The 17,728-nt window shown below is 42.3% G+C and overlaps 1 long non-coding RNA gene across 1 annotated transcript in view; it reads right to left on the bottom strand.

Annotated features, from left to right (window-relative positions):
* Window positions 1-8,370, bottom strand: part of LOC116035908 — a 49,773-nt gene extending 41,403 nt beyond the window's left edge. Inside the window, exon 1 of the long non-coding RNA XR_004101485.1 lies at window positions 8,285-8,370. This is a non-coding gene — a long non-coding RNA (uncharacterized LOC116035908). The remainder of the gene's footprint in view (window positions 1-8,284) is intronic.
* Between the last annotated feature and the right edge of the window lie 9,358 nt (window positions 8,371-17,728).

Below are 17,728 nucleotides of genomic sequence, written 5' to 3'. Positions count from 1 at the left end.
CATTTGACACAGCCATGATCTCTATGACCAAATATTAGGACAGCAGATTAAAATGGCCTTCCAAAACTGGAGGTCAAACCCTTGCAGCATCCAAATAAACGTCATACTCTGGGCCTATCTTTTGGCCCTAAGGCTCTATGGATGTCTTCCATCTGTGAGTTTATTTGGATGAGAAAATGCTCTCTGTTGCCCAAATTTACAGATAATGAATTCAGAGTGCTGAGGCAACCACAGGTAAATATGGCAAAACGCATTCCTTATTTGGGATACTGTAAATAAAAATAGGGTATTTGTGAGCCAGAAAATGCACTTGCTTTTAACACAGTGTCTCTGTGAAATAGGATTGGAGTGCAAAATAAGCCTAAGGACACCTGCTGAATTCATGAGCCTGCTATGGAATGAGAGATTGAATAATGGAACGAGACATTGAATAAAATGTGCAAGCTAAAATTATGAAAAGCTAAAAGAAGATGGCTCGAAAGCCTGACAGAACTTATTTGCTGAAAATTGTGTCAAAACCCTCTTCAAAACCAGTATAAGGTCATACATTGCCGCAAGTTAAAATTACTTCCTCATCTCGTGTTAAATTATAAAGCCACAGAAGATATGAACAGTGTCCTTTATTAAGAGTGAACACATGTACTTTGTGTTGTTCTGAGAGTCCTTTAGAGGTGGATAATGTTTATTCATAAACACAAATGTAACAACCTAACTTCCTATTCACATGCAAGCTCGATCTGCTGTCAACCACAAAACTTGACAGAAACCTCTGAGGTATTATGAAAGCAAAGTCTGACAGCCTTTTGGGGGGGGGGGGGGGGTGGAACTACCTGAATGACAACTTGTCAGAATGAAAGACTGCCATTTCATACTTCAGGCTAGGAATGGAAACTAGGTAATGTCTACAATGATCGCACACAGACATATACACACGTGAGCGCACACACACACACACAACTGACACTGACACACAATGGCTGTGGCTGGTCTCCAGAGCTCACTGGTCTAATTGTAACAGCGAGTCCTGTTTAGAGTCACCAAAACAACACAATTAAAACCTGCTTTATTAAGTGTCCTCTCTTTACTTCATACAGGAAGTTTGTATTAAGCAGTGTGCCTGTGATTGAATGTGGCTATGTGTGTGTGCTGTGTGTGTATAAAACAGACACACTCCGAGTTAATTTCCTTATGTCTCCGTCTCTGAATATTATTCCTCTTCACTTACTGATTTCCATTTTTGTATAACCTGTCAGCATGGCTCTTTGAGAACCCTGCTCTCCACCAGCCAGCCTGTCTGCACTTCCCTCTGATAGTCCATCCCTGGCTGTACTGCAACATGTTGTAACGCATCTCCCTTTGCACTCAGGTCTCAGTGTTTATGCACTGCCTGCATCGTCTACACTGTTATATGGCTGTCTGGAGCACACTGCACTCCTCTCACTGTGACAGAGGTCAGTGAGTTCTCCGAGCCTGGCTGACGTCATGCTGCTGCAACCCCGCAGACACACCAGCAGGCCGGCAGACAGACAGGCCGACAGACAAACCAACGAGCAGACTGGGTGTATTTATAGCCTCTTCGTCTATGCATCCTCACAACAAACTGAATGGCCAGATACGCCGTGAAGGCACTGAACAGGTTGGGTTTAATATGTGGGATCCACAAGTCTGCATTCTACAAGTGCAAGCATTTAAGTGGTGTACGCTGTAAAAATGCATATACAGCATCGGGCATTGATGTTCTGTGATCACTTCAGGTAAATCATTCCCTCTTTCATACCTTCTGAAAAGGTGTGCATGTTGGAATGTTCAGCTCTCACGGTTAATGAACACATTGTGCTACACATCAGCTAATAACAGTGAGGATGTGCGCTTAGCACTGTGCGTTACACCATTACTTATCTAATAAACTGTAGGAGGCAACTGCCATTAGCACGGGCGCTGATGCCGAGATTCACCTCCCACTGGCGGCCTCCTGCAAGCTAATCTGCCGTATACTGTATGCAAATATGAAACTGTTACTGTCAGGATGCAGTCTAATTCCACATTATTCTCTGGGTAGTGGGCCAATCAGGTTGACTTTGAAATGGATTGTGGGTGATTAGCCGGGAATGCTGGGAGAATGCCGAGGTCTCTCTAGTGAACCCCGCAGCTGGTGCCGGAGTCAGCGGAGCAACGATCCAGGTAATTAATTCTTTGACAAGCATCAGTGATTTGGAAAATCAGTAAAAATGGCAGACGCTGATCAAAAGGGAAACACGTGAAGAGATGTTTAAACAGTGGGCGTTCAAGGCGTCAGTCACGCAGGGGCCCAGACACAGGGCCCAAAGCCCAAACACCAAACACGACAATGCACCGAGCTGACTATCAAACAACAGCCGGCTGGAGGATACCCAGTGTGTTTTAGATTGGCACTCACAGAAATGCAGGAAGTTATGCACCGAGTCAGGCACACACACATCCAATTAATAGATGTTAATTCATTCAGCAAGAACTGACACACACACACACACACACACACACACACACACACACACACATATCCATATGCCTCATTTCCACTGCATTGTCCATCCACAACTTTTGCTAACAGAAAACCAAAAAGGAATGGTTTAAAGCGAGTCGAGTAGAGTTGTGCTGTACCATGCAGTGGAAATGTGGCAATATACACCGTTATGCATTCAGACTCATATGCATAGTATAAACATACTATTACAGTGCACTCAACATGTGCAGTAAACAATTCATGTATATGGGCTCAATGCAAAAATACAGATTAACCACACGCGTATATTCCAGTCACAAATCCTTGCATGCAGTTCAAACACTATGAATGTACACCCCAGGAACATAACTCAATATACACACAAGGACATGTGGTAAAGATCAATTCATTTTCAGTATTTATTATACATATTGCACTAAGCCTATATCTGGTGAATGAAATGCAAACAATGGCATGATATTCATGGGCATGAGATCACATCACATAGATGCAAGCACACACACAGCACTCTTCATAAATACACAAGAGGTTTGGTTGATGTTACTGCCATAGCCTTGATTAAATCCTGTGTATATCCTTTATTTGATTGTACGGATAGAGAGAAAAACACACAGGCCGAAAAACCGTAATGAAACATCATCGGCACGGCGATTACAGACACATTGTCCAGAATACAAATTCCCCATGCAGGTATTTGTTTTCATCCATCAGTATTCTTTATGCGAGTGAATGTATCATTGGAGTGTAGCTATTGATCCTGTATTAAATCTCATTGTTATTTTCCTATTCAGCAGAGAGCCAGGTGAGGGAAAAAAGAAGGGTGACCAAATGTCATGGTGACAACATGCAGCATTGTCAAAGGTAACTTCATCGATCAAGATAGACACAGAGAGAGAGGGGAGAAATTTCAGCGGGAGCCCAACCGTCTGACATTTTTAGAAAAGCTGTCCTTTCTATTTTTCACCCTTTATTGTTGCACACAAAGAGCATAGATGTCTTGACTGGGGCAAATTGAGCTGTGACCTTCGCACCCAGCCGAGACAGTGAGCAGGATTAGATGTAGCTCTGCAAAGTAGGGAATCTTGTTCATTATATTTATCAGGGGTAATTTCACATTGCTGTGTTTCTGATAATGTGGGCTAAGCATTGTGCTCATAGCTAGCTATGATATTTTAAAGGCCTCATTGTCATACCTTGTCAGTGGTTAATCTGAAACACACCATGGAATGGATGAAGGCTCTGGTTTGGTAAGAGTCCAATTAGCTTGCTAGCCATGTACAGCAATTCTTCAGACAACTTAGATGACTCAGAAACGTCCCCATTGGGACTTTCCTTCTTTTCCCACTCAGATCAAAATGAAAGCGAGGAGTCTGAGGACTGAGGGAACAAAATGAAACATACAGGAGAGTGGATCAGGATGACTAAATGAGTGTTGTCATATCAAAGCTGAACTGCGACCAAACATGTCAGATTGGAGCAACAACACAATGAGGGCAGGCCAGTGTTGACCAGGGAGAACGCCAGCAGCTTGGCGGTAATGCAGGTCAGAAGGTGTAGATGTTTGCTGGTCTCTCTCTCTCTCTCTCTCTCTCTCTCTCTCTCTCTCTCTCTCTCTCAATTAGCACAGACTTGCATTTTCCCTGTGTATGGCTTAAAGCGTCTTGTGTTAAAGCAGTCCAGATCAAAACGGCATGTCATACCACATTATCTTCAACACTGCTCCACGGCAACAGCCCGGCTCTCCAGTCAGCTCTGCTCTTTCTCTGCTTCCCTGGATGTTTATCTGTTGCCAGGACTGGAAAATCTCCACGCTCATTGTTTTGCACCAGGGGGAACCGAAGAGCGGATTAAGTAGATCTCCTGATCTATGGAATGGCCTTATATTGTAAGGCTCAAACAGGAAGAGCATTCACTCTAATTACTCTCCACACAGGTCCCTATATCCATTCAACATACTGCAATCCAACCCATATCAATCAGGGCTCCTGTCAGTTGGTCCTAACTGCCTTGTGTAGCACATTTCTGGCACAGCATTATTTTGAAGTACCGTTCTCCACTGCAGAAAAACTGGAAGTGTTATCAAGTGCATACAAGCTTCACAGTACAAGTAGTCTTATTAGCAAGGCTCACAAAAAGTAGCTTCTTCAGCTGCCTTTGCTGGTCATGAAAAAAACCCTTGCAAGTTGTACTGGACCCGAAGGCTAAGTTCACACTATACGACTTTCAAAGTCATCAGATCGCTGTACTGTTCGTGCTACACAACTGACTGGCGACAGGGGGTCACACACTGCAAGATCTTTCACCAGGAGGAATTCCCGATGAGTATGTTTGGTCTCCAAAGTACGTTTTGTCATTAAAACACAGGCGAGAAGTGACACGAGAGATGATATAATACCATGTGTGAGACAGAAACAACCGCTGCATGTTGTTGGTCCACTGATTTGCAGAGATAAAACAAAGAACAAGCGAAAATTCACGATAGCTGCGACCACGTAAACACACACACACACACACACACACACACATACACACACACCATGCCAAATTGTGATAACTGCGATGTATCGGCGAGCCGATTGCATCTTTTAACAGTTCACACATCCTTACACACATACACACACCTTTTGTTGACAGTGCTTTTGAAACAATCGCTTCTAGACTGTGGAACGCTTTGCCACGTTTTAAGAGTGACTGCATCTGTTCAGATCTTTAAAAAGCGTTCATTTAGCCACATTGCTGACTGTATTATTTTGTATTTAAGCTTTTGTGTTTTACTACGATTTATTGTGCTTTTTATTACTATTGATCTGTTTTAATGTATGTATTTATTTTGCCTGTGAAGCACTGTGACTCTGTCTGTGATAAGCGCTATACAAATTAACTTGACTTACTTACTTACATAGGGCTCGAGCGCCAACACCGATTTTGCCAAGGTGTTTCGCCCTGTGTTTATTGAAGAGTTACAGCAACTGTTTCAGCTATGCACTGGTATGGCAGGATATGAAAAATTCCTATCATACAGACAATTACAACCAGTGTACCAGTTCATCCGGTATACCAGCCAGCACTAACACAGACTATACTTTTACTTAAGGTGAGGGCAAGCTAGGAAATACATTTCAGTGTGTAGGGATGTCAACAACTACAACACATCATTTGGATATGAGCAGATCATGGGCTCTGATAAAAAACGCATCCACATTTTTGTAGCGGTATACAGATTTGTTTTCCTCCTGTCACCTAATTGTCACAATTTACCATAAAGTCACACCACTTCTTCTTAGAGTCATAACTCAGTCAAATCAAACTGCTATAATGAACTCACTCTTGCCAGTGGCAGCAGAATCTCCCATGTCCATCAAGTATTGATGATCATTAGGGCTTTGACGCCGAACTTCGATATTCGAATATAATTCGAATATTATAAAAAATATTGATATTCGAACGAATATTAGGCAGCCCTTAATATTCGAATTTCGAACCTGTTACGGGCATTATTTTTTTGTTAATGTGTTTGCTTGTAAACCTTGTTTTCAATTCAGATTCCGAGGCTTTTTCACGCATTTCAAAATGTAAACACGTCACGGCGACGCACGGCGCTCGGCCGTGGCTTGGTAGCGCATTTCCCCCCCGACTCATTTCCTGGTTCTCTTTCTCCATAAACAACGTAAAATCAAGGAGAGGGTTAACTTTTCCTGCTCCAGATTTCCCACCGTGGTCAGAAAGAACAGAGGAGACACTTTGTTTCTCTCACTATGACTATAGAGTCGCTACTCGCTCTGAAGCTACCGGTAATCACCGTCACTCTCTCACTCTAACACACACTCCACACACACACACACACACACACACACACACACACACACACACACACGCGGCTCGAGGCACACACCAGCGTAAAAGTATGAACATCAGACCACTTACGTAGGCTACGGTGAAATATCCGACCTTCCTGTTGAAAACATATTGTTTGTGTTTAATCCAGGGTCTGACTTTTAATTTAAAAAAAAAAAAAAACAGTGGTGGCAGTGTGTTTTTCTTCTAACAACATCATTGCACGCCTACTGACTGATACACTGCCCTCTGGTGGACAGAACATATACGAAGTTTGATACCAATATAAGCCTTACTGAAGGCATTTAATGGTCAAAATATTATTAATAAATATTCGAATATTAATATTCATAAACAAACGAACTTCGAATATGATTTTTGGGAAAAAGTCAAAGCCCTAATGATCATAAGTGCATTTAGAAATCATATGAAAAAAAACCTGCGATGCATGGTGGCATAAAACAAATGCCCCGGTTCTTTGCTAGTGTAACGTTAAGCCACCAAACTAAAACACACACGCAGTGGTTAAATTGGGCCGGGGCTCTCCGGGGCTCAGCCCCGGCACATAAGCCTGCTCGTTTGTGTCCGGATGTGCCTGCTTGCAGTCAGTTGCCTACTGGAAATATGTCACATACAATTTGATGAAAGTGATGCTTTTGAAAACATGATATTTCTGACAATAAATGAAAGATTTTTGAAATGGCATGTCTATGTTGTCTCGGCGGAGCTGAGATGAGAACAATCGGAACACGGCAACAACCCGCGCAGCACTGCAGACAATTCACCACTGCGGGTCAACTACATAACGCCTTTAGTGTCTACCTCGGTAGGATTAACAGATAAAATTCCTTCTCCTAAAGCTAAAAACCCCTTTCGCAGCGGTGGAAGCCCGGTGCTCGGAAGCTCCAACGGCCGCTAAAGGCTGTTTTACAGTAACCGCAGCCCGCGTGGCGCATCCAAATGTGACGTCATGAGATCGCCATGACCATTTATACCTGCGCTGGTGGTCGCGACACTAGTTGCAGTCTTCTCCTGAACAGCGGTGGCGCTAATGAGCAAAGACTACCGACGTTGCTCTTTCTACGGACTAGAAGAAGAAGAAAAAGGTAAACTACTGCAGAACTGGCTGCAGCATTGCCGTCAATGCTTCGATTTGATTGGATGACCTACTTCGTCGGATCAAGCCTTTCATTCGCCATAAAATAACTCATCTTAACCCGGCCTCCCGTTTCCGCTTTGTCGCGCGCCGCTGAAAAAAAAAGAGCCGTGCGCGACAGCTTGGCGCGCGCTATAAATCGGACGCGCCGGCAGGATATGACATCATTTTGACGTCACGATGGCGCGCGCCAGCTTGGATGCGTTCAGTATATAACACCTATAAGCCGTTGAACCAGTCCTCGCCGTCGCATCTCCTCAGGGCAGGGCTCTGAGGTGTGTGTGTGTGTGTGTGTGTGTGTGTGTGTGTGTGTGTGTGTGTGTGTGTGTGTGTGTGTGTGTGTACGTGTGTGCGTGTGCGTGTGTGCGTGTGTACGTGTGTGAGATCTGGCCACCACAGACCCAAATCTTCTCAGCTGTTGCTACTGTCATATGCTGCACTGTCTCTTCATGTGGCACATTATGTTTGGCACATTGTATGGATCACTTATATCATAACAAGGTAATACAATGTGTAATCAAGTGATGACTTATTAACAGTAATGTAAATGCTAAATGCCCCAATACCTGTTGATACTACAACAATGCAAAGTATAGGCTCTTAACCTTGCAGTTTTGCACATATCATGTAAGACTCGATTTCTCCATTTCTTTGCACAAAACTCCAGAAAGTGCCATTTAATGGTTTATTTTTCAAAAGAAATTCCCGGGGGGCATACCCTAGAGAGAGCCCCCCCACATAACAAATCCCAATTTAACCCCTTCACACATGTAATGTAAGTTAGTACTCACAAATCCATGGAATGTCACCAGAAGCAATGGTAAGGAATAGGCTGTCAGTGGATTTCAGGTTGGACGCTGCAACAGTCGAAAACGGTCTTTGGTGTTTTTTGCCCCCAACGTCTCCTCCCAGGCAGCGCGGCAATGGTTATGTTTAGGGTTAAGGTTAGGGTTAGCTGCCTGGAAGGCAAAAAACACCATCGAGCGTCGAAAACGGTGCTCTGACTTGCTGCAACAGGTCGGAATGAAGCTGTAGCAGGAGACATCACACTGGTCGGTCCAAGCAAGGAGAGTTCCATGGTCCTCTCTGTCTAATGACAAATATCCATATTCTCAGTCACTTTAATTAAACGAAAGCTCACATAACGTTACCCTCTCAGTTCGTTTTAGTTTTAGCTTAGCTAACAACACTAACGTGAATACACACTCACAACATATTGTAACATAGGCTGCTAACAGTTACTATATTTAGAGCCATGCTAAAGTCGCCAGCATGCCAACGCGCTATTTGTGATTAGCATCACAACGTTTTCAAAAAAAAAGTTTAATTGGTAACTTTAACATTAATTTACCTTCTGCAGATTGCAATTTGTCCTCCACCTGGTGGTAACTGCGTTACTCGAGGTTATGGACATATTCACGTAATATCATTTTCGCTAGCCGGGGACGTCAACCTGCGGTGTAACCTCTACAACACGCCCCTCTACCTTTACAATGACAGGTGATTGGGCTGAAAGTTTATTACAACCATAGACTGTATATAAGAATGGACCAACAGATCCTGTTGCTCTGGACGGAGACCAGTGAAGGCCTTTAGAAGCACTTTTCCGGTGAGCGCTGAGCGTTACTGCGCAGCCTCCAACTGAGAGAGACGACGTAAATGTGACGTGAGCAACGTGTCTGAAAGTTGGAAGTCTTCTGGTAGCTGTGCCAAGAGAAATCTCAATCATTCCCAATCTTGCAGAGACGGAGAGTGTAGGTATATGTAAGGAGATAACATGGACACAGGCTAATTATTGCTAACTAAAATGCTAGTTAACATTAGTAATTAAACTTAAACAGCTAATGTAAGTCTAAACTTCCTGCGAGCTTCTCCTGTACTATACGGTAATTCCTCTACTATGCGACAGTAAGTCGCGTAGTTATGACACAATCGTTAGCCTATTTTTACAAAAACGTCTGCTACGGAGCCATAACGTGAGGTACAAGGTAATGGAGCCTTTTATACATTGTCGTGTTTCTTTAGAAATAAACGGACAAATAAAATCTTTAAATGTAAAGTTATTCGCTGTCAAAGTGACGCCAAAATGAATGGCAGTCAATGGAATGCTAACGGGGGGTGATTGCTTTGTAGCATCAAAATGGCGCCATAGGAGATTCGAGCTCTGAAGCGAAGCTTACCCCCTTGATTACAACCAATACAATTAAATACCCTGGAAATCCAGAGTTCTCGCGAGAGCACAGGGATTGACTGCATATAGCTCTCACCAGAAATGTCAGGATAGACCATTTATTAATCTGACTATTTGCTTATTTTTTGTCTATAAATACAATTCTAATTGTGCTAATTGAACCTTGGCACCTAGGAAATGACAAACTTGAGTTAGGGACTGTGTTAAAAGATATATACAAAATGACAGAGAGAGCTTTTCAGATTTTTGTATATAATGTTCTCAAACCATGTTTGAAATTATGTAATATGGCCCAATGAGCTATATTGGCACATTTATTTTCTCAATGGCACGTTTTTTTTTTTGTTGTTTTTTAGCAACAGCTCTCTCATTTTTGTCATACTTTATTTAAATCGGGGCTTGATACCGTCATTCACACAACCTCCAGTATTTTAAGAAAAAAAACAGCTAATTCGGACTTGTGTTTTTCCAATATTGAAACTTACCATTCTATTTCCATTATTAATTTCCACCTGGACCATAACCATATTTAAACTCAGTTTAGACTTACTTTTTTAGATAAAATAAAACATTTTGACTTAATTTTGATTAATTTAGGTATATGGTTCAAGTATTATGTTACAGTATGTTGTATGTTTTGTCATCTGCCCATGTGAATTGTAAATCTGAATACAGACATTTTTGTGCAAAGAGACAAATACAGATAGTAGCCTTGTGTTACACCTGGAACCTGGTTTTGAAAATGACTGACGAATTAATCTTTATTATTACTTTATTATTTACAGTCTTATTGCCCTGTTCACAGTATTATTTGGCTTATGAATATGTTACCCTGTTGAAAAACCCAGTCTAGATTTGTTCTAATTGCAACAATACTTTTAATGTAATTTATTTTTAAGCCCTAATTGCACTTTCTTGTTGTAACACGTCATTATTTCATTGGATTTTAAGGCCAGTTGCACTGAATTTATTTTGTTTTAGTTAAGTTTGGAAAATGAAATTGCATGGGTGTAAAGTTAACCAATTTGTGGACCGTGATTTAGGAGGTGTGGACCCAGGCTGAACCATTTGGGAACCACTTGTTCAGACAATATCTTATCATCATCATGGAAAAGGGAGAGACAGAGAGAGAAAGGGGAAAGTTTGTCAGTTAATGTTTAGGTTTAGGGGTTAGGTACAGTAAATGGTGCGGCAGAAACTTTGAGTGAAAACCTTGCACAGCAATAAAGTGATATACACATGAATAATGCAGGAGCATTTAGTTCAGTGCTTAGGCAGTGGGGGAATCAGATGTCCCTGGTGCCCTGAAGGATTCCAGTCTACTGAGCCAGCGTCTCTGTTCGAGAATAGACCAACACAGACCCAGAGGAGAATCCCAGTGCTCCACACTGTCCTGCCAAGACACACACACATTCACCACAGAGTGCACACACAAACAGTACGCACATATTCAGCCACCATGCCTCACATAACTGCACACATACTCAAATACACAACACCACCACACACACACACACACACACACACACACACACAAATATACACATGCTTACTCCTCACTGTCTGTGTTTTGAGTCAATCAATTAAAGCCGTCCTCTTGAAATAACTAGAATGAAACATCCTCAAACAGCAACTGATTGTATCACATTAAAAATGTTTGCCAGTGATGACATCACACATAAATGAGGGACTATGAGTGTATAAAGAAGCTCCAAATAATTGCACAAACATCAGCTTAGTATTGGCTTTATGTTTAGGTAATACTTTTGGGATTTGGGGTTTAAAAATAAATCTGGACTGAGGAACTGTGGGCAAGAGTTTTAGTGTTAATTTAACAGAACTGCTGAGAAGATTTTGATTTAGATTTTGTCATCTTATGCCCAAAGAATCAACTAATGACTAATTAATTACTACACATATCCAAATCAAATCATCTGCTTTTCCTTTCCATGCATATTCCCTTTGGCAGCCATACAACTTCTCTCCTTGTAGATCAAGGAGGCACATTCTCAGAAATAAAATGATGTCATCATTTTTGGGTTTTTAAGGAGCAACAGACAACAAAATGCCCTAGCATCACTTCCTTAATTTATGTGGTAGCAAATATATCCTCTTCCATCACAGTCAACCTTTGGGCATATGGCAGTTAGTGGTGGGTATACGTGCGTGTGTGTTTAATGTGTTGACACCGCCACTATTTACCAGCTTTGCCTCAACATTAAACCGTTTGATTTCCATTCAGCCAATGCAAATGAGGCCAGGAGAGCGTCGCTTCTGTAACGTATGCAGCTCATTTGCTGCCAGGGCCAGTGAGCTAGGAACAGGGGCGGTGCCACATTTCACATTGGTATGGTAATTCACCAATCAGTGAAGTGACATGCTCTGCAAAAGAAGGGAGAGCCGCAGAGCGCTGACAGGGACATCAGTTTCACGAAACATTTCCTCCTTTGCACCTGAAAGCGTGGCATAATCACGCGCAGGGGCGATGCACCATGAAATGGAATGGGCGCCCAGATCTGGGGGAGCGGACACAGTGCCGTGTCCACAGAAATGAGGGTCATTCTTTACCTAGAGATGCCAGTGTCAGTAGAAAAGGCCCTGCAGGTCCAAGTCAGACAGTCGCACAGGCAGATTCATGATACCACTTCATGTCAAACTTTTATTTTTTTGGATGATGCAGAAATATTTAGTTTATATATAGTGTCAGGGAATCAACATCAAGGAAATGGCACGTCTGTCTGCATTAGTTTACCAGACACTCTAAGGAATGCAAGTGGTATGAAGATTTTTGACAATGGGTGTACTGTTAATCTTCCCAGTATGTTAATTAGATTTGAGGAAATTATAAATAGAAAGCTTTGTTAAATTAGGTGGCACGCCATACCTACTATTTTTGCACGGCCCCATTGAATCCACATCACCATGAACTGCCTAGTGTGTGTGTTTTTGTGGCATTAGCTTGTATTTCTGAAATCCCCCACAGGTCATACGTATTGTAAGATACATTTGAGCTTGTGGAGGAACAAATGTGTGCCAAGTGAGATAAGAAATTACTGCTACTAATAGACTTTGCTCCCAGAGAAAGTTCAGCCCAGGCAAGAAAATAAATAAAAAAACATGACCTGAAACTCAAACTAGTGCCTTTCTCTATCTGCCAGATGTATCAATGTTCCTCTGAGCAATGAAGAAGTAATTCCCTTTATCGGCTAACATGAATATTAAAGTTTTGTGCCAGAGGGATCGAAAGTATAAACACGACCGTCACCAGCACCTGTCAGGGACTGCGGTGGATAGTTGATGAGGCGTATGAGAGGCTCACAGTGCAATAGCAGGGCTGTAAAGATACCAATGGTGACATCAGCCAAAACTGAAGAGCAAGAATACTGATTAGTGGGAGCGATTAGCATCTTTGTTTTCGGGTACTTGTCATCCGACACATGTAAATTTAAACCAGCGCGACAGCAACAGACCATCACATTAATGTTGTTTACACCCAATGCAAATGAAGAGTAAACAAACAAATATCTGAATTCAGAGGGAGAAGGGGACAGGTTCCCCAGACTGAAGACCTTTTACGCATATGCAAATGGTAGTTCTCATGGCATGCATCGAGCAGGAAATTAAGACAGAAAGAGGAAAGAGTCAGAATCATAGAGCAGTATGGAAATGTGCAGATGTGTGGATATGCAATGCTGCTTCATTATGACCAGGAAAAATGGCCCATTTTAATATTCAAACATCTTGATAAACAAAAGACACAAATGAAGACGGTCCCCTGAGGACTAGGACAGAACACTGATGATCTTAACACTCGCCAAACATCCAACTCTGGGACATAATGTGTCTCTGGGCATTACACAATTACACTGTGCACACATACACACACACACACACACACACACACACACACACACACACACACACACACACACACACACACACACACACACACAAACAAACACATACACACACACACACACACTGGATAAACAAAGAGCGGAACATACTGAAAAATGTAATGTGCGTCTGGGGTCAAGTCTGGTAATGCACTTACACACAAGATGACTGGCGGTGGTTATGAAAGCTATCAACACCTGCAGATCATTTATCAAATTGGTCTGTAGTTTTCAATAGGTCTGGACTAATTCTGTCACAAATATTTTTCCAAATTCTATCAAACAAAAAAAAAAAAATGAAGTCTGGCTTTTCCTTTCAAACGTTGATCTTCATGACTGAAAAACAATCATCTCCGCCTGCAACAAATGACCAGAACGAGCAAATGTACAGAACAGGTTTTTCTGTCAAATTTGCTTGCCTGTGGTTGTGTGCTCTCGACTTGTCATTGTCTGTGTTTACGGTGGCATTAGGGTCATCACTGCTCCCACAGTTAATGGACCTAGTGGAGAGAGAGAGAGAGAGAGAGAGAGAGAGAGAAACGACCAAAGCCAATTGTCCTTGTGTGGAGCACACTATATTGTTGACTTTGTCATGGTGCCATGTTGGATGGTGTCCACTCCATCATATCCATGCCCAGATGCTACAAGAGAGATAAGTGGATTGTACAGAACAGGCTTGTCAGGGATCCCATATATTCACCCTGAATCTGTGGATAGTAGAACACAAATAGGCTTTTAAAGTGAAGTGATTTAGATTAGGTTTGGGTTCTTTTTAGCCTCTTTTATTATGGATTGTTTTACACTGACATCAACTTGGCTAAGTCTGAAGGCATGTTTCTTGGAAACAAAGCAAAACTGCTGGCAGTATCAAATGTTTTCAATGGCTTTTAGAGGCCAGAAAATGTAACATTAGCTACCTATTTGAATGCTTAGCTCATGGAGATTGTAGTAAATGGGAACTGGAATGATTCCCTTTACATCATTAAGAAGCCATGTCTAAGGCTGCCTTCCCTAGAAGTTGCGCTTTATATAATCAGAAACCAGTAATACAGTTTGATGAAAAACCTGAAAATTACAATCAGGTGTGCATATTGATTCCAGTGTGTCCTCGCTTTTATTATAGTAATGATGCACTTGACTTTATAATGAGTGTTTTAAAAGGAATGAAAATATGTTAATTTACCCATTTTTTTGATTGGATGGTCTAGTCGCTGTTTGCTGTGCTTTATCAGGGTTTATTGCCAACTGATTATTTTGTGGAATGACTCCCTCACAATAACACCACTGATGCATTAAGTCAAGATAAAAACCAATCTAAATATGAACATGCATGATGGCTATGCTAAATGCACCCAACTAATGGTTTCATTATTTCATAATAAAGGGTTAATGTTTATTTAAAATGCCTATTTACTCAAAATGTATATGGCTCCTAACATAAGTGCTCTTCAGCTTCTTCTGAGGTTTGGGTTGTTATTTGCACTATTAACATTCAGATATATGTTTTCGAATAGAGCTATACTGGTGTTCACAACCTGAGCTCAAATTCAGCAGAGGGTTAAAAAAGAGATTAGTCAGCTTCCCGTCCCCTGCCCCAAAGCACACAATCACACACTCACACCCTCCTCTACGCCGCATGACCCTGTATATTTTTGAACTTCAGCCAGCTCTCTTTTTAAGAGTCCAAATCCTGGTGGCTGCCAGTCAACTTCAAAGCGGTTGGGCTGTGGCTGTCTTTCTTAACCTCCAAATCGGGCTGGTCTTGTTACAGCTGCGCTGTGGGGACAGAGTGGGCAGTGTTTGCATTTCTATGTATGTGTGTGTGTGGCTGTGTGGACAGAGTGGGCAGTGTACTGGGTCTGCTGATTAACCCCTGGGCCAGGGCCGTTCTCCTCAGCCAGACAGATCGGCTTTCGCCAGGCCCGGCCCCTGTAATGAGAGCCCACACCAACAAGCCACTTCAAAGAGACAGAGCCAGCAGGAATGTCAGGTTCAGAACCAGGGGGAGCGAGAGAAAAAGAGCAAGAGAGAGAGAGGGTGAAGCAGAAGGAGGAAAAGGCTTGTGTACATCTATGCGTCTGTGTGTTGCTCAGTTTGAACATAGAGAGAGAGTGGGGGGGGGCTGTCTCACTTTTGGTCAGCAGCAGGACTTCGACCCTATCTGAACCTTACTCACTGGAGCGCTTCCTTTTTTCATTTGCAGCAGAGTGAATTTGTTTTAATTTAATTTGGCAGCAAAGCAAAAGGCCTTTGGGATTGTTTGGCCTTTGTCTGGATCAACCACGCCTCTTTAGAGACGGACAGCATGTGTGCAGACACCTTTTTCCCTCTGCTGCCACAAGGCGATGCCTCATCCTCTCTCTGACCTCTCTGAGCAAAAGAAAATCTATCACAGTTGAAAACATAAATTGGGTGAGCTTTGCCAAAAATCGAACTACACTGAAGCCCTGAAAAATAAACAATGTACTTTACAGCACACAGTGAATCTGTTTCATTGTATCATTGACATATTTGGATCAAGGATGTGTTAGGTATTAACACATTATTATTACGAGTAGCGGTAGGAAGATGATGATGACATCTCACTGACAAAAAAAACGTTGATGACTCCTGGCCCCAATTATGCTAGGTGTAGTGTTACTGGTGTATTGTATGTGTGTGCATCTGTGTATGTGCATAAACTATGTGTACAAGTCTATGTTAGTATTTGTGTGTGCACGTATACATCTTTTTATATTATTAAATCATTTATATAGTATGTCTACACTTTATCTGTGTGGTGGAGTAAAAACACAAACATTGTTCCATTTCTAAGAAGCAAACTACAAAAAACTAGAAGGGCACTCGGAAAGCACAGACCTCCGCCAAGGCATGCCCTATCGCACAACGTTAAGGCAGTGTGAATTTTCCCAGTCAGAAACTAATTATTTCTGATTATTCCGACACCACATGAACGCAGCACAATTGCCCTTTCTCAAAATGCTAACGAATGTGAAGTATTCGTCTGTGATTCGGATCCACTCCAAAATTGAGTGAGTTCTTCCTTGGCCCATGCTACACCCTTTTACCAAGTTTCATGAAAATCGGGCCAGTAGTTTTTACGTGATCCTGCTGACAGACAAACAAACAAACAAACAAACAAACGGACAAACAAACGGACAAACCAAACCAAAAACATAAGGTAAGGTATTAACCTGTTCTCTACTTCATTACAACTACCACTACTACAAGCATAAACAACCCACAGATAGTGTGTTGAGTGTGGCATGAGTATGAGTTCCCACAATCCCAAAAAAAAAATTCATGTGGCTTGACAGAATAAAACATATCCAATCCACTTTGAGCTAAACTCCTTTCCTATTTATGCATGAGTGTGTGTTCTAAGTGTGTGCCTGTGTGATGGCGATTCATTTTGCAATGGGACACACCCACACAAATGTGTTGTCATGAGATTCCTTGAAGTCGCACAGAAGAATCCCCTGCGGAGGTTAGGTTTGCTGTGGCAGAGGAACCGGGCTGAGCCGCTCTGTCGATCACCCAACACTGTGCTGCCTTTTGTAGCTCGGAGACAATGGGCCGCTGCTGGGGAGAGAGACAGGCAACCTGAACCTGACACAGGAAGCTCTTAAAGCTACACAAAACAAACTGCTGAGCTCTGGCATTTCCCCCTACTGAAAGACTATCTCCACCGTCATTAAAGGTGAACTCAATCGTCTAATCTCCTCCAAAGTCACTGAGCAACCATGGCTATCACCCTCCTTCCCCTCCTCCTTTTCTGCTTCCTCCCTCTTTCTCACCATCCCTCTATTCTCACTCGCCTCGCGAGGGTCAGGCCATCAATGAAATGCCATCAGATCTCTGGGGGGTTAGAGGTCATAGGACAAAAATGTTCTGTTGAATGTGCTCTGCGGCAGTCTGAAAGGAGAGGCTGTTATGTGTTGCTCTGATCGATGGAAGGTAGCTCACAGGAAGCCACATGCTTGTGTTCAAGCAAATCACTTTGTCTAGGGTTCATCCATATTCCTCAACAGACGTTAGTGAAGGCCTTGTAATACTTGATTCTTTGTGTGAAACAGACTGCTTATATAGATTTCATGCATGTATATTGTTTAACCTCGCAGAAGATTGACATGCCGCTCAACATTTAT

Source organism: Sander lucioperca, chromosome 18 (assembly GCF_008315115.2).
Source record: "Sander lucioperca isolate FBNREF2018 chromosome 18, SLUC_FBN_1.2, whole genome shotgun sequence".
Taxonomy (NCBI): domain Eukaryota; kingdom Metazoa; phylum Chordata; class Actinopteri; order Perciformes; family Percidae; genus Sander; species Sander lucioperca.
The sequence above is the reverse complement of the archived record's forward strand: the minus strand, read 5'-3'. Positions and strand labels throughout refer to the sequence as shown.